Source organism: Xenia sp. Carnegie-2017, unplaced genomic scaffold (assembly GCF_021976095.1).
Source record: "Xenia sp. Carnegie-2017 unplaced genomic scaffold, XeniaSp_v1 HiC_scaffold_20, whole genome shotgun sequence".
NCBI lineage: Eukaryota > Metazoa > Cnidaria > Anthozoa > Malacalcyonacea > Xeniidae > Xenia > Xenia sp. Carnegie-2017.
The window spans coordinates 11770507-11793132 of record NW_025813483.1 but is presented as its reverse complement, the minus strand read 5'-3'; positions in this window follow the sequence as shown (position 1 = coordinate 11793132).

Genomic DNA, 22626 nt, shown 5'->3' with positions numbered 1-22626 from the left:
ATGAAAAACCGTGAACTATTGTCTTTTGCATGAAAATTCGTCAATTATAGTCTTTTGCATGAAAATGCGTGAACTATAGTATTTTCATAAAAATTCGTGAATTATATAGTCTTTTGCATTAAAAACCGTGAACTATAGTCTCTTGCATAAAAATTCGTGAATTATAGTCTTTTGCATGAAAAACCGTGAACTATAGTTTTTGCATGGAAAACTGTATACTATAGTCTTTTGCATGGAAAACTGTATACTATAGTCTTTTGCATGAAGAACCGTGTATTATAGTCTTTTGCATGACAATGCTTAAACTATAGACTTTTGCATTAAAAACCGTGAACTATAGTCTCTTGCATAAAAATTCGTGAATTATAGATTTTGCATGAAAATTCGTTAATTATAGTCTTTTGAATAAAAAAACGTGAACTATAGTCTTTTGCATGAAAATGCGTGATGTATAGTGTTTTGCATGAAAATGCGTGATGTATAGTGTTTTGCATGAAAATGCGTGAACTATAGTCTTTTGCATTAAAATCGTGAAATATAGTCTTTTGCATGAAAAACCGTGAACTATGGTGTTTTGTATGAAAATTCGTGAATTATAGTCTTTTGCATGAAAATTCGTGAACTATAGTATTTGCATAAAAATTCGTGAATTATAGTCTTTTGCATTAAAAACCGTGAACTATAGTCTCTTGCATAAAAATTCGTGAATTATAGTGTTTTGCATGAAAATTCGTGAATTATAGTCTTTTGCATAAAAAACCGTGAACTATAGTCTTTTGCATGAAAATGCGTGATGTATAGTGTTTTGCATAAAAATGCGTGAACTATAGTCTTTTGCATTAAAATCGTGAAATATAGTCTTTTGCATGAAAAACCGTGAACTATAGTGTTTTGTATGAAAATTCGTGAATTATAGTCTTTCGCATGAAAATTCGTGAACTATAGTATTTGCATAAAAATTCGTGAATTATAGTCTTTTGCATTAAAAACCTTGAATTATAGTCTCTTGCATAAAAATTCGTGAATTATAGATTTTGCATGAAAATTCATGAATTATAGTCTTTTGCAAAAAAAACCGTGAACTATAGTCTTTTGCATTAAAATCGTTAAATATAGTCTTTTGCATGAAAAACCGTGAACTATGGTGTTTTGCATAAAAATTCGTGAATTATAGTCTTTTGCATTAAAAACCGTGAACTATAGTCTCTTGGATAAAAATTCGTGAATTATAGTGTTTTGCATGAAAATTCGTGAATTATAGTCTTTTGCATAAAAAACCGTGAATTATAGTCTTTTGCATTAAAAACCGTGAACTATAGTCTCTTGCATAAAAATTCGTGAATTATAGTGTTTTGCATGAAAATTCGTGAATTATAGTCTTTTGCATAAAAAACCGTGAACTATAGTCTTTGGCATGAAAATGCGTGATGTATAGTGTTTTGCATGAAAATGCGTGAACTATAGTCTTTTGCATTAAAATCGTGAACTATAGTCTTTTGCATGAAAATGCGTGAACTATAGTCTTTTGAATAAAAATTTGTGAATTATAGTCTTTTGCATGAAAAACCGTGAACTATAGTGTTTTGCATGAAAATTCGTCAATTATAGTCTTTTGCATGAAAAAGAGTGAACTATAGTATTTTCATAAAAATTCGTGAATTATATAGTCTTTTGCATTAAAACCGTGAACTATAGTCTTTGCATAAAATTCGTGAATTATAGTCTTTTGCATGAAAATTCGTGAATTATAGTCTTTGCATAAAAACCCTGAACTATAGTCTTTTGCATGAAAAACCGTGAACTATAGTCTTTTGCATGAAAAACCGTGAAATATAGTCTTTTGCATAAAAAACCGTGAACTATAGTCTTTTGCATATAAATCGTGAAATATAGTCTTTTGCATGAAAAACCGTGAACTATGGTGTTTTGTATGAAAATTCGTGAATTATAGTCTTTTGCATGAAGAACCGTGTATTATAGTCTTTTGCATGACTATGCTTAAACTATAGACTTTTGCATTAAAAACCGTGAACTATAGTCTCTTGCATAAAAATTCGTGAATTATAGATTTTGCATGAAAATTCGTGAATTATAGTCTTTTGCAAAAAAAACCGTGAACTATAGTCTTTTGCATTAAAATCGTTAAATATAGTCTTTTGTATGAAAAACCGTGAACTATGGTGTTTTGTATGAAAATTCGTGAATTATAGTCTTTCGCATGAAAATTCGTGAACTATAGTATTTGCATAAAAATTCGTGAATTATAGTCTTTTGCATGAAAAACCGTGAACTATAATTTTTGCATGGAAAACTGTATACTATAGTCTTTTGCATGGAAAACTGTATACTATAGTCTTTTGCATGAAGAACCGTGTATTATAGTCTTTTGCATGACAATGCTTAAACTATAGACTTTTGCAATAAAAACCCGTGAACTATAGTCTCTTGCATAAAAATTCGTGAATTATAGATTTTGCATGAAAATTCGTTAATTATAGTCTTTTGAATAAAAAAACGTGAACTATAGTCTTTTGCATGAAAATGCGTGATGTATAGTGTTTTGCATGAAAATGCGTGATGTATAGTGTTTTGCATGAAAATGCGTGAACTATAGTCTTTTGCATTAAAATCGTGAAATATAGTCTTTTGCATGAAAAACCGTGAACTATGGTGTTTTGTATGAAAATTCGTGAATTATAGTGTTTTGCATGAAAATTCGTGAACTATAGTATTTGCATAAAAATTCGTGAATTATAGTCTTTTGCATTAAAAACCGTGAACTATAGTCTCTTGCATAAAAATTCGTGAATTATAGTGTTTTGCATGAAAATTCGTGAATTATAGTCTTTTGCATAAAAACCGTGAACTATAGTCTTTTGCATGAAAATGCGTGATGTATAGTGTTTTGCATGAAAATGCGTGAACTATAGTCTTTTGCATTAAAATCGTGAAATATAGTCTTTTGCATGAAAAACCGTGAACTATAGTGTTTTGTATGAAAATTCGTGAATTATAGTCTTTGCATGAAAATTCGTGAACTATAGTCTTTTGAATAAAAATTTGTGAATTATAGTCTTTTGCATGAAAAACCGTGAACTATAGTGTTTTGTATGAAAATTCGTGAATTATAGTCTTTCGCATGAAAATTCGTGAACTATAGTCTTTTGAATAAAAATTTGTGAATTATAGTCTTTTGCATGAAAAACCGTGAAATATTGTCTTTTGCATGAAAATTCGTCAATTATAGTCTTTTGCATGAAAAAGAGTGAACTATAGTTTTTGCATGGAAAACTGTATACTATAGTCTTTTGCATGAAGAACCGTGTATTATAGTCTTTTGCATGACAATGCTTAAACTATAGACTTTTGCATGAAAATTCGTGAATTATAGTCTTTGCATAAAAAACCTGAACTATAGTCTTTGCATGAAAAACCGTGAACTATAGTCTTTTGCATGAAAACCGTGAAATATAGTCTTTGCATAAAAATCGTGAACTATAGTCTTTTGCATAAAATCGTGAAATATAGTCTTTTGCATGAAAAACCGTGAACTATGGTGTTTTGTATGAAAATTCGTGAATTATAGTCTTTTGCATGAAGAACCGTGTATTATAGTCTTTTGCATGACAATGCTTAAACTATAGACTTTTGCATGAAAACCGTGAACTATAGTCTTGCATAAAAATTCGTGAATTATAGATTTTGCATGAAAATTCGTGAATTATAGTCTTTTGCATAAAAAACCGTGAACTATAGTCTTTTGCATGAAAATGCGTGAACTATAGTCTTTTGCATATAAATCGTGAAATATAGTCTTTTGCATGAAAAACCGTGAACTATGGTCTTTTGTATGAAAATTCTTGAATTATAGTCTTTCGCATGAAAATTCGTGAACTATAGTATTTGCATAAAATTCGTGAATTATAGTCTTTTGCATTAAAAACCGTGAACTATAGTCTTTTGCATAAAAATTCGTGAATTATAGATTTTGCATGAAAATTCGTGAATTATAGTCTTTTGCAAAAAAACGTGAACTATAGTCTTTTGCATTAAAATCGTTAAATATAGTCTTTTGTATGAAAAACCGTGAACTATGGTGTTTTGTATGAAAATTCGTGAATTATAGTCTTTCGCATGAAAATTCGTGAACTATAGTATTTGCATAAAAATTCGTGAATTATAGTCTTTTGCATGAAAAACCGTGAACTATAATTTTTGCATGGAAAACTGTATACTATAGTCTTTTGCATGGAAAACTGTATACTATAGTCTTTTGCATGAAGAACCGTGTATTATAGTCTTTTGCATGACAATGCTTAAACTATAGACTTTTGCATTAAAAACCGTGAACTATAGTCTATTGCATAAAAATTCGTGAATTATAGATTTTGCATGAAAATTCGTTAATTATAGTCTTTTGAATAAAAAAACGTGAACTATAGTCTTTTGCATGAAAATGCGTGATGTATAGTCTTTTGCATGAAAATGCGTGATGTATAGTGTTTTGCATGAAAATGCGTGAACTATAGTCTTTTGCATTAAAATCGTGAAATATAGTCTTTTGCATGAAAAACCGTGAACTATAGTGTTTTGTATGAAAATTCGTGAATTATAGTCTTTCGCATGAAAATTCGTGAACTATAGTCTTTGCATAAAAATTCGTGAATTATAGTCTTTTGCATTAAAACCGTGAACTATAGTCTTTGCATAAAAATTCGTGAATTATAGTGTTTTGCATGAAAATTCGTGAATTATAGTCTTTGCATAAAAACCGTGAACTATAGTCTTTTGCATGAAAATGCGTGATGTATAGTCTTTTGCATGAAAATCGTGAACTATAGTCTTTGGAAAATCGTGAAATATAGTCTTTTGCATGAAAAACCGTGAACTATAGTCTTTTGTATGAAAATTCGTGAATTATAGTCTTTGCATGAAAATGCGTGAACTATAGTCTTTTGAATAAAAATTTGTGAATTATAGTCTTTTGCATGAAAAACCGTGAACTATAGTTTTTGCATGGAAAACTGTATACTATAGTCTTTTGCATGGAAAACTGTATACTATAGTTATACTTTTGTATGAAAATCGTCTTTTGTATGAAAATCGTGAAATATAGTCTTTTGCATGAAAAACCGTGAACTATAGTTCTTGCATGGAAAACTGTATACTATAGTCTTTTGCATGAAAATCGTGAATTATAGTCTTTGCATGAAAAACCGTGAACTATAGTCTTTTGCATGAAAATCGTGAAATATAGTCTTTGCATGAAAATCGTGAACTATAGTCTTTTGCATGAAAATTCGTGAATATAGTCTTTGCATGAAAAAAGTGAACTATAGTCTTTGCATGAAAATTCGTGAATTATAGTCTTTGCATGAAAAATCGTGAACTATAGTCTTTGCATGAAAAATCGTGAAATATAGTCTTTTGCATGAAAAATCGTGAATATAGTCTTTTGCATGAAAAAGTGAACTATAGTCTTTGCATGAAAATTCGTGAAATATAGTCTTTGCATGAAAAACCGTGAACTATAGTCTTTTGCATAAAATTCGTGAACTATAGTCTTTTGCATGAAAACTGTGAACTATAGTCTTTGCATGAAAATCGTGAATTATAGTCTTTTGCATGAAAATGCGTAAACTATAGTCTTTTGCATTAAAACAGTGAACTATAGTCTTTTGCATGAAAATTCGTGAATTATAGATTTTGCATGAAAATTCGTGAATTATAGTCTTTGCATAAAACCGTGAACTATAGTCTTTGCATGAAAATCGTGAACTATAGTCTTTTGCATAAAATCGTGAATATAGTCTTTTGCATGAAAAACCGTGAACTATAGTGTTTTGTATGAAAATTCGTGAATTATAGTCTTTTGCATGAAAACAAAATTATAGTCTTTGCATGAAAATGCTTAAACTATAGTCTTTTGCATTAAAACCGTGAACTATAGTCTTTTGCATAAAAATTCGTGAATTATAGATTTTGCATGAAAATTCGTGAATTATAGTCTTTGCATAAAAATCGTGAACTATAGTCTTTTGCATGAAAATGCGTGAACTATAGTCTTTTGCATATAAATCGTGAAATATAGTCTTTTGCATGAAAATCGTGAACTATAGTCTTTTGCATGAAAATTCGTGAATTATAGTCTTTTGCATGAAAATTCGTGAACTATAGTATTTGCATAAAAATTCGTGAATTATAGTCTTTTGCATTAAAAACCGTGAACTATAGTCTCTTGCATAAAATTCGTGAATTATAGATTTTGCATGAAAATTCGTGAATTATAGTCTTTTGCATAAAAAACCGTGAACTATAGTCTTTTGCATGAAAATCGTGAAATATAGTCTTTTGCATGAAAAACCGTGAACTATAGTTTTGCATGAAAACTGTAACTATAGTCTTTGCATGAAGAACTGTGTATTATAGTCTTTTGCATGAAAAACCGTGAACTATAGTCTTTTGCATGAAAATCGTGAAATATAGTCTATTGCATGAAAAACCGTGAACTATAGTCTTTTGCATGGAAAACAGTGAACTATAGTCCTTTGCATGAAAATGCGTGATGTATAGTCTTTGCATAAAAATGCGTGAACTATAGTCTTTTGCATGAAAATCGTGAAATATAGTCTTTTGCATGAAAAACCGTGAACTATAGTCTTTTGCATGAAAATTCGTGAATTATAGTCTTTTGCATGAAAATTCGTGAATTATAGTCTTTGCATAAAAATTCGTGAATTATAGTCTTTTGCATGAAAACCGTGAACTATAGTCTTTTGCAAAAATTCGTGAATTATAGATTTTGCATGAAAATTCGTGAATTATAGTCTTTTAAAAAATCGTGAACTATAGTCTTTTGCATGAAAATCGTGAAATATAGTCTTTTGCATGAAAAACCGTGAACTATAGTCTTTTGCATAAAAATTCGTGAATTATAGTCTTTTGCATGAAAAATCGTGAACTATAGTCTTTTGCATAAAATTCGTGAATTATAGTCTTTTGCATGAAAATTCGTGAATTATAGTCTTTTGCATAAAAATCGTGAACTATAGTCTTTTGCATGAAAATGCGTGATGTATAGTCTTTTGCATGAAAATCGTGAACTATAGTCTTTGCATAAAATCGTGAAATATAGTCTTTTGCATGAAAAACCGTGAACTATAGTCTTTTGCATGAAAATTCGTGAATTATAGTCTTTTGCATGAAAATTCGTGAACTATAGTCTTTGCATAAAAATTCGTGAATTATAGTCTTTTGCATTAAAATCGTGAACTATAGTCTTTTGCATAAAAATTCGTGAATTATAGTCTTTTGCATGAAAATTCGTGAATTATAGTCTTTGCATAAAATCGTGAACTATAGTCTTTGGCATGAAAATGCGTGATGTATAGTCTTTTGCATGAAAATGCGTGAACTATAGTCTTTTGAATAAAAATTCGTGAATTATAGTCTTTTGCATGAAAAACCGTGAACTATAGTTTTGCATGAAAATGTATACTATAGTCTTTTGCATGAAAACTGTAACTATAGTCTTTTGCATGAAAATCGTGTATTATAGTCTTTTGCATGAAAATCGTGAACTATAGTCTTTGCATAAAATCGTGAACTATAGTCTTTGCATAAAAATTCGTGAATTATAGATTTTGCATGAAAATTCGTGAATTATAGTCTTTGCATAAAAAACGTGAACTATAGTCTTTTGCATGAAAATGCGTGATGTATAGTCTTTTGCATGAAAATCGTGATGTATAGTCTTTTGCATGAAAATCGTGAACTATAGTCTTTGCATTAAAATCGTGAAATATAGTCTTTTGCATGAAAAACCGTGAACTATAGTCTTTTGCATGAAAATTCGTGAATTATAGTCTTTTTCATGAAAATTCGTGAACTATAGTCTTTGCATGAAAATTCGTGAATTATAGTCTTTTGCATGAAAATCGTGAACTATAGTCTTTGCATGAAAATTCGTGAATTATAGTCTTTGCAAAAAAACCGTGAACTATAGTCTTTTGCATGAAAATCGTGAAATATAGTCTTTGCATGAAAATCGTGAACTATAGTCTTTTGCATAAAAATTCGTGAATTATAGTCTTTTGCATGAAAACTCGTGAACTATAGTCTTTTGCATGAAAATTCGTGAATTATAGTCTTTTGCATGAAAATTCGTAAACTATAGTCTTTTGCATTAAAAATCGTGAATTATAGTCTTTTGCATTAAAAATCGTGAAATATAGTCTTTTGCATAAAAATTCGTGAACTATAGTCTTTTGCATGAAAATTCGTGAAATATAGTCTTTGCATAAAAATCGTGAACTATAGTCTTTGCATGAAAATCGTGATGTATAGTCTTTTGCATGAAAATGCGTGAACTATAGTCTTTGCATGAAAATCGTGAACTATAGTCTTTTGCATGAAAATCGTGAACTATAGTCTTTTGCATAAAATTGTGAATTATAGTCTTTTGCATGAAAAACCGTGAACTATAGTCTTTTGCATGAAAATTCGTGAATTATAGTCTTTGCATGAAAATTCGTGAACTATAGTCTTTTGCATAAAATTCGTGAATTATAGTCTTTTGCATGAAAAACAGTGAACTATAGTCTTTTGCATGAAAATTCGTGAATTATAGTCTTTTGCATGAAAAAGCGTGAACTATAGTCTTTTGCATAAAAATTCGTGAACTATAGTCTTTTGCATGAAAAATCGTGAACTATAGTCTTTTGCATGAAAAATCGTGAACTATAGTCTTTTGCATGAAAAACCGTGAACTATAGTCTTTTGCATGAAAATCGTGAAATATAGTCTTTTGCATGAAAATTCGTGAACTATAGTCTTTTGCATAAAATCGTGAAATATAGTCTTTTGCATGAAAACCGTGAACTATAGTCTTTTGCATGAAAATTCGTGAATTATAGTCTTTTGCATGAAAATCGTGAATTATAGTCTTTTGCATGAAAATGCGTGAACTATAGTCTTTTGCATGAAAATCGTGAACTATAGTCTTTTGCATAAAAATCGTGAATTATAGTTTTGCATGAAAATTCGTGAATTATAGTCTTTTGCAAAAAAACCGTGAACTATAGTCTTTTGCATGAAAATCGTGAAATATAGTCTTTTGCATAAAATTCGTGAACTATAGTCTTTTGCATGAAAATTCGTGAATTATAGTCTTTGCATGAAAATTCGTGAACTATAGTCTTTGCATAAAAATTCGTGAATTATAGTCTTTTGCATGAAAATCGTGAACTATAGTCTTTGCATGAAAATGTAACTATAGTCTTTTGCATGAAAACTGTAACTATAGTCTTTTGCATGAAAATCGTGAATTATAGTCTTTTGCATGAAAATCGTGAACTATAGTCTTTTGCATAAAATCGTGAACTATAGTCTTTGCATGAAAATTCGTGAATTATAGTTTTGCATGAAAATTCGTGAATTATAGTCTTTTGCATAAAAACGTGAACTATAGTCTTTTGCATGAAAATGCGTGAACTATAGTCTTTTGCATGAAAATGCGTGATCTATAGTCTTTTGCGTGAAAATGCGTGAACTATAGTCTTTGCATTAAAATCGTGAACTATAGTCTTTTGCATGAAAATGCGTGAACTATAGTCTTTTGAATAAAATTCGTGAATTATAGTCTTTTGCATGAAAAACCGTGAACTATAGTCTTTTGCATGAAAATTCGTGAATTATAGTCTTTGCATGAAAATTCGTGAACTATAGTCTTTTGCATAAAAATTTGTGAATTATAGTCTTTTGCATGAAAAACCGTGAACTATAGTCTTTTGCATGAAAATTCGTGAATTATAGTCTTTTGCATGAAAAAAGTGAACTATAGTCTTTTCATAAAATTCGTGAATATATAGTCTTTTGCATGAAAATTCGTGAACTATAGTCTTTGCATAAAACCGTGAACTATAGTCTTTTGCATGAAAAACCGTGAACTATAGTCTTTGCATGAAAACCGTGAAATATAGTCTTTGCATAAAAACCGTGAACTATAGTCTTTTGCATAAAATCGTGAAATATAGTCTTTTGCATGAAAAATCGTGAACTATAGTCTTTTGCATGAAAATTCGTGAATTATAGTCTTTGCATGAAAACCGTGAATTATAGTCTTTGCATGAAAATGCAAACTATAGTCTTTTGCATTAAAAACCGTGAACTATAGTCTTTGCATAAAATTCGTGAATTATAGATTTTGCATGAAAATTCGTGAATTATAGTCTTTGCAAAAAACCGTGAACTATAGTCTTTTGCATTAAAATCGTGAAATATAGTCTTTTGTAATAAAACCGTGAACTATAGTGTTTTGCATGAAAATTCGTGAATTATAGTCTTTGCATGAAAATTCGTGAACTATAGTCTTTGCATAAAAATTCGTGAATTATAGTCTTTTGCATGAAAAACCGTGAACTATAGTTTTGCATGAAAACTGTAACTATAGTCTTTTGCATGAAAACTGTATACTATAGTCTTTTGCATGAAGAACGTGTATTATAGTCTTTTGCATGAAAATGCTTAAACTATAGTCTTTGCAATAAAAACCGTGAACTATAGTCTCTTGCATAAAATTCGTGAATTATAGATTTTGCATGAAAATTCGTTAATTATAGTCTTTTGAATAAAAAAACGTGAACTATAGTCTTTTGCATGAAAATGCGTGATGTATAGTGTTTTGCATGAAAATGCGTGATGTATAGTGTTTTGCATGAAAATGCGTGAACTATAGTCTTTTGCATTAAAATCGTGAAATATAGTCTTTTGCATGAAAAACCGTGAACTATGGTGTTTTGTATGAAAATTCGTGAATTATAGTCTTTTGCATGAAAATTCGTGAACTATAGTATTTGCATAAAATTCGTGAATTATAGTCTTTTGCATTAAAACCGTGAACTATAGTCTTTTGCATTAAAATTCGTGAATTATAGTGTTTTGCATGAAAATTCGTGAATTATAGTCTTTTGCATAAAAAACCGTGAACTATAGTCTTTTGCATGAAAATGCGTGATGTATAGTGTTTTGCATGAAAATGCGTGAACTATAGTCTTTTGCATTAAAATCGTGAAATATAGTCTTTTGCATGAAAACCGTGAACTATAGTGTTTTGTATGAAAATTCGTGAATTATAGTCTTTTGCATGAAAATTCGTGAACTATAGTCTTTTGAATAAAAATTTGTGAATTATAGTCTTTTGCATGAAAAACCGTGAACTATAGTGTTTTGTATGAAAATTCGTGAATTATAGTCTTTAGCATGAAAATTCGTGAACTATAGTCTTTTGAATAAAAATTTGTGAATTATAGTCTTTTGCATGAAAAACCGTGAAATATAGTCTTTTGCATGAAAATTCGTGAATTATAGTCTTTTGCATGAAAAAGAGTGAACTATAGTTTTTGCATGGAAAACTGTATACTATAGTCTTTTGCATGAAGAACCGTGTATTATAGTCTTTTGCATGAAAATGGTGAACTATAGTCTTTGCATGAAAATTCGTGAATTATAGTCTTTGCATAAAACCGTGAACTATAGTCTTTGCATGAAAACCGTGAACTATAGTCTTTGCATGAAAAACCGTGAAATATAGTCTTTGCATAAAAACCGTGAACTATAGTCTTTTGCATAAAATCGTGAAATATAGTCTTTGCATGAAAAACCGTGAACTATAGTGTTTTGTATGAAAATTCGTGAATTATAGTCTTTTGCATGAAAACCGTTTATAGTCTTTGCATGAAAATGAACTATAGTCTTTTGCATAAAAACCGTGAACTATAGTCTTTTGCATAAAAATTCGTGAATTATAGATTTTGCATGAAAATTCGTGAATTATAGTCTTTTGCATAAAAAACCGTGAACTATAGTCTTTTGCATGAAAATGCGTGAACTATAGTCTTTGCATAAAATCGTGAAATATAGTCTTTTGCATGAAAAACCGTGAACTATGGTGTTTTGTATGAAAATTCGTGAATTATAGTCTTTCGCATGAAAATTCGTGAATTATAGTATTTGCATAAAAATTCGTGAATTATAGTCTTTTGCATTAAAAACCGTGAACTATAGTCTCTTGCATAAAAATTCGTGAATTATAGATTTTGCATGAAAATTCGTGAATTATAGTCTTTTGCAAAAAAAACCGTGAACTATAGTCTTTTGCATTAAAATCGTTAAATATAGTCTTTTGCATGAAAAACCGTGAACTATGGTGTTTTGCATAAAAATTCGTGAATTATAGTCTTTTGCATGAAAATTCGTGAACTATAGTCTTTGGATAAAATTCGTGAATTATAGTCTTTGCATGAAAAACCGTGAACTATAATTTTGCATGAAAACTGTATACTATAGTCTTTTGCATGAAAACTGTATACTATAGTCTTTTGCATGAAAACCGTGAATTATAGTCTTTTGCATGAAAATGTAAACTATAGTTTTGCATAAAAACCGTGAACTATAGTCTTTGCATAAAAATTCGTGAATTATAGATTTTGCATGAAAATTCGTTAATTATAGTCTTTTGAATAAAAAAACGTGAACTATAGTCTTTTGCATGAAAATGCGTGATGTATAGTGTTTTGCATGAAAATGCGTGAACTATAGTCTTTTGCATTAAAATGCGTGAACTATAGTCTTTGCATTAAAATCGTGAAATATAGTCTTTGCATGAAAAACCGTGAACTATAGTCTTTTGTATGAAAATTCGTGAATTATAGTCTTTTGCATGAAAATTCGTGAACTATAGTCTTTGCATAAAATTCGTGAATTATAGTCTTTTGCATTAAAACCGTGAACTATAGTCTTTGCATAAAATTCGTGAATTATAGTCTTTTGCATGAAAATTCGTGAATTATAGTCTTTGCATAAAAACCGTGAACTATAGTCTTTTGCATGAAAATGCGTGATGTATAGTGTTTTGCATGAAAATGCGTGAACTATAGTCTTTGCATGAAAATCGTGAAATATAGTCTTTTGCATGAAAACCGTGAACTATAGTGTTTTGTATGAAAATTCGTGAATTATAGTCTTTCGCATGAAAATTCGTGAACTATAGTCTTTTGAATAAAAATTTGTGAATTATAGTCTTTTGCATGAAAAACCGTGAACTATAGTCTTTTGCATGAAAATTCGTGAATTATAGTCTTTTGCATGAAAATTCGTGAACTATAGTCTTTGCATAAAATTTGTGAATTATAGTCTTTTGCATGAAAAATCGTGAAATATAGTCTTTTGCATGAAAATTCGTGAACTATAGTCTTTTGCATGAAAAAGTGAACTATAGTCTTTGCATGAAAACTGTGATACTATAGTCTTTGCATGAAAACCGTGAATTATAGTCTTTTGCATGAAAATCGTGAACTATAGTCTTTGCATGAAAACCGTGAACTATAGTCTTTTGCATGAAAATTCGTGAATTATAGTTTTGCATGAAAATTCGTGAACTATAGTCTTTTGCATGAAAATCGTGAACTATAGTCTTTTGCATGAAAATCGTGAACTATAGTCTTTTGCATGAAAATCGTGATGTATAGTCTTTTGCATGAAAATCGTGAACTATAGTCTTTTGCATGAAAATCGTGAAATATAGTCTTTGCATGAAAACCGTGAACTATAGTCTTTTGCATGAAAATTCGTGAATTATAGTCTTTGCATGAAAATTCGTGAACTATAGTCTTTGCATGAAAATTCGTGAATTATAGTCTTTTGCATGAAAACCGTGAACTATAGTCTTTGCATGAAAATTCGTGAATTATAGTCTTTTGCATGAAAATTCGTGAATTATAGTCTTTGCAAAAAATCGTGAACTATAGTCTTTTGCATGAAAATCGTGATTATAGTCTTTTGCATAAAAATCGTGAACTATAGTCTTTTGCATGAAAATCGTGAAATATAGTCTTTTGCAAAAATCGTGAACTATAGTCTTTTGCATGAAAATTCGTGAATTATAGTCTTTTGCATGAAAATTCGTGAACTATAGTCTTTGCATAAAAATCGTGAATTATAGTCTTTGCATGAAAAACCGTGAACTATAGTCTTTTGCATGAAAATTCGTGAATTATAGTCTTTGCATGAAAATTCGTGAACTATAGTCTTTTGCATGAAAATTCGTGAATTATAGTCTTTGCATGAAAAACCGTGAACTATAGTCTTTTGCATGAAAATCGTGAACTATAGTCTTTTGCATGAAAAATCGTGAACTATAGTCTTTTGCATGAAAAACCGTGAACTATAGTCTTTGCATGAAAAATCGTGAAATATAGTCTTTGCATGAAAATTCGTGAACTATAGTCTTTGCATGAAAATCGTGAATTATAGTCTTTTGCATGAAAATCGTGAATTATAGTCTTTTGCATGAAAATCGTGATCTATAGTCTTTTCATGAAAATGCGTGAACTATAGTCTTTGCATGAAAATCGTCTTTTGCATGAAAATCGTGAAATATAGTCTTTTGCATGAAAACCGTGAACTATAGTCTTGCATGGAAAACTGTAACTATAGTCTTTTGCATGAAAACCGTGTATTATAGTCTTTGCATGAAAAACCGTGAACTATAGTCTTTTGCATGAAAATCGTGAAATATAGTCTTTGCATGAAAAACCGTGAACTATAGTCTTTTGCATGAAAATTCGTGAATATAGTCTTTTGCATGAAAAGCGTGAACTATAGTCTTTTGCATGAAAATTCGTGAATTATAGTCTTTGCATGAAAAATCGTGAACTATAGTCTTTGCATGAAAAACCGTGAACTATAGTCTTTTGCATGAAAAATCGTGAATATAGTCTTTTGCATGAAAAATCGTGAACTATAGTCTTTGCATGAAAATTCGTGAAATATAGTCTTTGCATGAAAACCGTGAACTATAGTCTTTTGCATAAAATTCGTGAACTATAGTCTTTGCATGAAAATCGTGAACTATAGTCTTTTGCATGAAAACCGTGAATTATAGTCTTTTGCATGAAAATCGTGAACTATAGTCTTTGCATGAAAAACAGTGAACTATAGTCTTTGCATAAAATTCGTGAATTATAGATTTTGCATGAAAATTCGTGAATTATAGTCTTTTGCATAAAACCGTGAACTATAGTCTTTTGCATGAAAATCGTGAACTATAGTCTTTTGCATAAAATTCGTGAACTATAGTCTTTTGCATGAAAAACGTGAACTATAGTGTTTTGCATGAAAATTCGTGAATTATAGTCTTTGCATGAAAATCGTGAATTATAGTCTTTGCATGAAAATGTGAACTATAGTCTTTTGCATGAAAACCGTGAACTATAGTCTTTGCATGAAAATTCGTGAATTATAGTTTTGCATGAAAATTCGTGAATTATAGTCTTTTGCATAAAACCGTGAACTATAGTCTTTGCATGAAAATCGTGAACTATAGTCTTTTGCATAAAAATCGTGAAATATAGTCTTTGCATGAAAAACCGTGAACTATAGTCTTTTGCATGAAAATTCGTGAATTATAGTCTTTTGCATGAAAATTCGTGAACTATAGTCTTTGCATAAAAATTCGTGAATTATAGTCTTTTGCATGAAAACCGTGAACTATAGTCTTTGCATAAAATTCGTGAATTATAGATTTTGCATGAAAATTCGTGAATTATAGTCTTTTGCATAAAAACCGTGAACTATAGTCTTTTGCATGAAAATCGTGAAATATAGTCTTTGCATGAAAAACCGTGAACTATAGTCTTTTGCATGAAAAATGTGAACTATAGTCTTTGCATGAAAACTGTGAATTATAGTCTTTGCATGAAAAATCGTGAACTATAGTCTTTGCATGAAAATCGTGAAATATAGTCTTTTGCATGAAAACCGTGAACTATAGTCTTTTGCATGAAAACGTGAACTATAGTCTTTTGCATGAAAATCGTGATGTATAGTCTTTTGCATGAAAATCGTGAACTATAGTCTTTTGCATGAAAATCGTGAAATATAGTCTTTTGCATGAAAAACCGTGAACTATAGTGTTTTGTATGAAAATTCGTGAATTATAGTCTTTTGCATGAAAATTCGTGAATTATAGTCTTTGCATAAAATTCGTGAATTATAGTCTTTTGCATAAAAACCGTGAACTATAGTCTTTTGCATGAAAATTCGTGAATTATAGTTTTGCATGAAAATTCGTGAATTATAGTCTTTTGCAAAAAACCGTGAACTATAGTCTTTTGCATGAAAATCGTGAAATATAGTCTTTTGCATGAAAAATCGTAAACTATGGTCTTTTGCATAAAAATTCGTGAATTATAGTCTTTGCATAAAAACCGTGAACTATAGTCTTTGCATAAAAATTCGTGAATTATAGTCTTTTGCATGAAAATTCGTGAATTATAGTCTTTGCATGAAAACCGTGAACTATAGTCTTTTGCATGAAAATGCGTGATGTATAGTCTTTTGCATGAAAATGCGTGAACTATAGTCTTTGCATTAAAATCGTGAAATATAGTCTTTTGCATGAAAACCGTGAACTATAGTGTTTTGTATGAAAATTCGTGAATTATAGTCTTTTGCATGAAAATTCGTGAACTATAGTCTTTGCATAAAAATTCGTGAATTATAGTCTTTTGCATGAAAACCGTGAACTATAGTCTTTGCATAAAATTCGTGAATTATAGTGTTTTGCATGAAAATTCGTGAATTATAGTCTTTGCATAAAAACCGTGAACTATAGTCTTTTGCATGAAAATGCGTGATGTATAGTGTTTTGCATGAAAATCGTGAACTATAGTCTTTGCATGAAAATCGTGAAATATAGTCTTTTGCATGAAAAACCGTGAACTATAGTGTTTTGCATGAAAATTCGTGAATTATAGTCTTTGCATGAAAATTCGTGAACTATAGTCTTTTGCATGAAAATTTGAATTATAGTCTTTTGCATGAAAAACCGTGAACTATAGTCTTTTGCATGAAAATTCGTGAATTATAGTCTTTGCATGAAAATTCGTGAACTATAGTCTTTTGCATAAAAATTGTGAATTATAGTCTTTTGCATGAAAAACCGTGAAATATAGTCTTTTGCATGAAAATTCGTGAATTATAGTCTTTTGCATGAAAAAGTGAACTATAGTCTTTGCATGAAAACTGTATAGTCTTTGCATGAAAACCGTGAATTATAGTCTTTTGCATGAAAATGCGTGAACTATAGTCTTTGCATGAAAATTCGTGAATTATAGTCTTTTGCATAAAAAACCGTGAACTATAGTCTTTTGCATGAAAAACCGTGAACTATAGTCTTTGCATGAAAAATCGTGAATATAGTCTTTTGCATAAAACCGTGAACTATAGTCTTTGCATAAAATCGTGAAATATAGTCTTTTGCATGAAAAACCGTGAACTATAGTCTTTTGCATGAAAATTCGTGAATTATAGTCTTTTGCATGAAAACCGTGAATTATAGTCTTTTGCATGAAAATGCGTGAACTATAGTCTTTTGCATGAAAACCGTGAACTATAGTCTTTTGCATAAAATTCGTGAATTATAGATTTTGCATGAAAATTCGTGAATTATAGTCTTTGCATAAAATCGTGAACTATAGTCTTTTGCATGAAAATGCGTGAACTATAGTCTTTGCATAAAATCGTGAAATATAGTCTTTGCATGAAAACCGTGAACTATAGTCTTTTGCATGAAAATTCGTGAATTATAGTCTTTTGCATGAAAATTCGTGAACTATAGTCTTTGCATAAAATTCGTGAATTATAGTCTTTTGCATTAAAACCGTGAACTATAGTCTTTGCATGAAAATTCGTGAATTATAGATTTTGCATGAAAATTCGTGAATTATAGTCTTTGCAAAAACCGTGAACTATAGTCTTTTGCATGAAAATCGTGAAATATAGTCTTTTGCATGAAAACCGTGAACTATAGTCTTTTGCATGAAAATTCGTGAATTATAGTCTTTGCATGAAAATTCGTGAACTATAGTCTTTGCATAAAAATTCGTGAATTATAGTCTTTTGCATGAAAAACCGTGAACTATAGTTTTGCATGAAAACTGTAACTATAGTCTTTGCATGAAAACTGTGAACTATAGTCTTTTGCATGAAAAACCGTGAATTATAGTCTTTTGCATGAAAATCGTGAACTATAGTCTTTTGCATAAAACCGTGAACTATAGTCTTTTGCATGAAAATTCGTGAATTATAGATTTTGCATGAAAATTCGTGAATTATAGTCTTTTGCATGAAAAACGTGAACTATAGTCTTTTGCATGAAAATGCGTGATGTATAGTCTTTTGCATGAAAATCGTGATGTATAGTCTTTTGCATGAAAATCGTGAACTATAGTCTTTGCATTAAAATCGTGAAATATAGTCTTTTGCATGAAAAACCGTGAACTATAGTCTTTTGCATGAAAATTCGTGAATTATAGTCTTTTGCATGAAAATTCGTGAACTATAGTCTTTGCATGAAAATTCGTGAATTATAGTCTTTTGCATGAAAACCGTGAACTATAGTCTTTTGCATAAAATTCGTGAATTATAGTTTTGCATGAAAATTCGTGAATTATAGTCTTTGCATAAAAACCGTGAACTATAGTCTTTGCATGAAAATGCGTGATGTATAGTCTTTTGCATGAAAATGCGTGAACTATAGTCTTTTGCATGAAAATCGTGAAATATAGTCTTTTGCATGAAAACCGTGAACTATAGTCTTTTGCATGAAAATTCGTGAATTATAGTCTTTGCATGAAAATTCGTGAACTATAGTCTTTTGAATAAAATTGTGAATTATAGTCTTTTGCATGAAAACCGTGAACTATAGTCTTTTGCATGAAAATTCGTGAATTATAGTCTTTGCATGAAAATTCGTGAACTATAGTCTTTTGCATAAAATTCGTGAATTATAGTCTTTTGCATGAAAAACCGTGAATATAGTCTTTTGCATGAAAATTCGTGAATTATAGTCTTTTGCATGAAAAAGTGAACTATAGTTTTGCATGAAAACTGTATACTATAGTCTTTGCATGAAAAACCGTGAATTATAGTCTTTTGCATGAAAATGCGTGAACTATAGTCTTTTGCATGAAAACCGTGAACTATAGTCTTTGCATGAAAATTCGTGAATTATAGATTTTGCATGAAAATTCGTGAATTATAGTCTTTTGCATAAAAAACCGTGAACTATAGTCTTTGCATGAAAATGCGTGAACTATAGTCTTTTGCATGAAAATCGTGATGTATAGTCTTTTGCATGAAAATGCGTGAACTATAGTCTTTGCATGAAAATCGTGAAATATAGTCTTTGCATGAAAACCGTGAACTATAGTGTTTTGTATGAAAATTCGTGAATTATAGTCTTTGCATGAAAATTCGTGAACTATAGTCTTTGCATAAAATTCGTGAATTATAGTCTTTGCATTAAAACCGTGAACTATAGTCTTTGCATAAAAATTCGTGAATTATAGTGTTTTGCATGAAAATTCGTGAATTATAGTCTTTTGCATAAAAAACCGTGAACTATAGTCTTTGCATGAAAATGCGTGATGTATAGTCTTTTGCATGAAAATGCGTGAACTATAGTCTTTTGCATTAAAATCGTGAAATATAGTCTTTTGCATGAAAAACCGTGAACTATAGTGTTTTGTATGAAAATTCGTGAATTATAGTCTTTCGCATGAAAATTCGTGAACTATAGTCTTTTGAATAAAAATTTGTGAATTATAGTCTTTTGCATGAAAAACCGTGAACTATAGTTTTTATGAAAATTCGTGAATTATAGTCTTTCGCATGAAAATTCGTGAACTATAGTCTTTTGAATAAAAATTTGTGAATTATAGTCTTTTGCATGAAAAACCGTGAACTATTGTATTTTGCATGAAAATTCGTCAATTATAGTCTTTTGCATGAAAAAGAGTGAACTATAGTCTTTTGCATGAAAAACCGTGAAATATAGTCCTTTGCATGAAAAATCGTGAAATATAGTCTTTTGCATGAAAAAGAGTGAACTATAGTCTTTTGCATGAAAATGCGTGATCTATAGTCTTTTGCGTGAAAATGCGTGAATTATAGTCTTTTGCATGAAAATGCGTGATCTACAGTCTTTTTCATGAAAATGCGTTAACTAGCGTCTTTTGTATGAAAATCGTCTTTTGTATGAAAATCGTGAAATATAATCTTTTGCATGAAAAACCGTGAACTATAGTTCTTGCATGGAAAACTGTATACTATAGTCTTTTGGATGAAGAACCGTGTATTATAGTCTTTTGCATGAAAAACCGTGAACTATAGTCTTTTGCATGAAAATCGTGAAATACAGTCTATTGCATGAAAAACCGTGAACTATAGTCTTTTGCATGAAAATTCGTGAATAATAGTCTTTTGCATGAAAAAGAGTGAACTATAGTCTTTTGCATGAAAATTCGTCAATTATAGTCTTTTGCATGAAAAAGTGAACTATAGTCTTTGCATGAAAAACCGTGAAATATAGTCTTTGCATGAAAATCGTGAAATATAGTCTTTTGCATGAAAAGAGTGAACTATAGTCTTTGCATGAAAATTCGTGAAATATAGTCTTTGCATGAAAAACCGTGAACTATAGTCTTTTGCATAAAATTCGTGAACTATAGTCTTTGCATGAAAACTGTGAACTATAGTCTTTTGCATGAAAACCGTGAATTATAGTCTTTTGCATGAAAATGCTTAAACTATAGTCTTTGCATTAAAAACAGTGAACTATAGTCTTTTGCATAAAATTCGTGAATTATAGATTTTGCATGAAAATTCGTGAATTATAGTCTTTTGCATAAAAAACCGTGAACTATAGTCTTTTGCATGAAAATGCGTGAACTATAGTCTTTTGCATATAAATCGTGAAATATAGTCTTTTGCATGAAAAACCGTGAACTATGGTGTTTTGTATGAAAATTCGTGAATTATAGTCTTTTGCATGAAAAACCGTGAATTATAGTCTTTTGCATGAAAATGCTTAAACTATAGTCTTTGCATTAAAACCGTGAACTATAGTCTCTTGCATAAAATTCGTGAATTATAGATTTTGCATGAAAATTCGTGAATTATAGTCTTTTGCATAAAACCGTGAACTATAGTCTTTTGCATGAAAATGCGTGAACTATAGTCTTTGCATAAAATCGTGAAATATAGTCTTTGCATGAAAAACCGTGAACTATGGTGTTTTGTATGAAAATTCGTGAATTATAGTCTTTCGCATGAAAATTCGTGAACTATAGTATTTGCATAAAAATTCGTGAATTATAGTCTTTTGCATTAAAAACCGTGAACTATAGTCTTTGCATAAAAATTCGTGAATTATAGATTTTGCATGAAAATTCGTGAATTATAGTCTTTTGCATAAAAAACCGTGAACTATAGTCTTTTGTATGAAAATCGTGAAATATAGTCTTTTGCATGAAAAACCGTGAACTATAGTTTTGCATGAAAACTGTAACTATAGTCTTTTGCATGAAGAACTGTGTATTATAGTCTTTTGCATGAAAAACCGTGAACTATAGTCTTTTGCATGAAAATCGTGAAATATAGTCTATTGCATGAAAAACCGTGAACTATAGTCTTTTGCATGGAAAACAGTGAACTATAGTCCTTTGCATGAAAATGCGTGATGTATAGTGTTTTGCATAAAAATGCGTGAACTATAGTCTTTTGCATTAAAATCGTGAAATATAGTCTTTTGCATGAAAAACCGTGAACTATGGTGTTTTGTATGAAAATTCGTGAATTATAGTCTTTCGCATGAAAATTCGTGAATTATAGTATTTGCATAAAAATTCGTGAATTATAGTCTTTTGCATTAAAAACCTTGAACTATAGTCTCTTGCATAAAAATTCGTGAATTATAGATTTTGCATGAAAATTCGTGAATTATAGTCTTTTGCAAAAAACCGTGAACTATAGTCTTTTGCATTAAAATCGTTAAATATAGTCTTTTGCATGAAAAACCGTGAACTATAGTCTTTTGCATAAAATTCGTGAATTATAGTCTTTGCATGAAAACCGTGAACTATAGTCTTTTGCATAAAATTCGTGAATTATAGTCTTTTGCATGAAAATTCGTGAATTATAGTCTTTGCATAAAAACCGTGAACTATAGTCTTTGCATGAAAATGCGTGATGTATAGTCTTTTGCATGAAAATGCGTGAACTATAGTCTTTGCATTAAAATCGTGAAATATAGTCTTTTGCATGAAAAACCGTGAACTATAGTGTTTTGTATGAAAATTCGTGAATTATAGTCTTTTGCATGAAAATTCGTGAACTATAGTCTTTGCATAAAATTCGTGAATTATAGTCTTTTGCATGAAAACCGTGAACTATAGTCTTTTGCATAAAAATTCGTGAATTATAGTCTTTTGCATGAAAATTCGTGAATTATAGTCTTTGCATAAAAACCGTGAACTATAGTCTTTGCATGAAAATGCGTGATGTATAGTCTTTTGCATGAAAATCGTGAACTATAGTCTTTTGCATAAAATTCGTGAATTATAGTCTTTTGCATGAAAACCGTGAACTATAGTTTTGCATGAAAATTGTGAATTATAGTCTTTTGCATGAAAACTGTAACTATAGTCTTTTGCATGAAAAACCGTGAATTATAGTCTTTGCATGAAAATGCGTGAACTATAGTCTTTGCATGAAAATTCGTGAACT